Genomic DNA, 1,332 nt, shown 5'->3' with positions numbered 1-1,332 from the left:
GTCAAAGTTACATTTTATGAATCCCAACAACTATGTCTACATTTTCAGAAAGAATTATTTGTCTCCTTTTTACGGTTTGGCCACGAGCTCGAGTTAAAAATAAAAATAAAGGTTATTTTTTACTGCTTCACGCACTCTAGCCAACTGACGATTTCACTCTAACTTTGAAGAAAAAGTGATTTGCACTCCTCCTTTGAGTGCTATGGTGCGGCACAAAAAGTTATGAAAACGACATAGTATAGTAAACCTCAAAAAGTCATAAAAACGACATAGTATAGTAAGGCATAAAGACTACATAGCATAGGAAGGCATAAAAAGACAGTACAGTAAGGCATAAAAACGACATATTTTATTAAGGCATACAAAGTCATAGTATAGTAAGGCATAAAAAGTGTTAAAATCTTCATAGTATAGTGAAGCAAAAAAAGTCATAAAAACGACATAGTATAGGAAGGCATAAAAATTCATAGTATAGTGAGGCACAGAAAGTCATAAAAAAGACATGGCATAGGAGGGCATAAAAACGACATAGTATAGTAAGGCAGAAAAATGACAGTATAATAAGGCATAAAAACGACATATTATAGTAAGGCACAAAAAGTCATAAAAACGACATAGCAGTATAGTAAGGCATAAAAAGTCATAGTATAGCAAGGCATAAAAACGACATATTATAGGAAGGCATGAAAAGTTATAGAAACAACATACTACAGCAAGGCATGAAAAGTGATAAAAACGACATATTATAGTAAGGCACAAAAAGTCATAAAAACGACATAGTATAGGAAGGCATAAAAAGTCATAGTATAGTAAGGCATAAAAACGACATAGTATAGTAAGGCATAAAAAGTCATGAAAACGTCATAGCATAGTAAGGCATAAAAACAAATTAGCATAGGAAGGCATAAAAATTCATAGTACAGTAAGGTAAAAAAAATGACATATTTTATTAAGGCATAAAAAGTCAAAAAACATCATAGTATAGTAAGGCATAAAAACGACATAGTAAGGCACAAAAAGGTCATGGAATCGACATATTATAGTAAACCTTAAAAAGTCATAAAAACGTCATAGTATAGTAAGGCATAAAAAGTCATAAAAACCTCATAGTACAGTTAGGCATAAAAACGACATAGTAGAGTAAGGCATAAAAAGTCTAAAAAACGACATATCATAGGAGGGCATAAAAATTCATAGTATAGTCAGGCGTAAAAAGACATAGTATAGTAAGGCACAAAAAGGTCATAAAATCGACATATTATAGTAAACCTTAAAAAGTCACAAAAACGTCATAGTATAGTAAGGCATAAAAAGTCATAAAAATGTCATAGT

The sequence above is a fragment of the Seriola lalandi genome, unplaced genomic scaffold (assembly GCF_002814215.2).
Source record: "Seriola lalandi dorsalis isolate HSWRI2012SDOR001 ecotype SW California unplaced genomic scaffold, Sedor1 jcf7180002054618, whole genome shotgun sequence".
Classification (NCBI taxonomy): domain Eukaryota; kingdom Metazoa; phylum Chordata; class Actinopteri; order Carangiformes; family Carangidae; genus Seriola; species Seriola lalandi.
Note: the sequence above shows the minus strand (reverse complement) of the source record.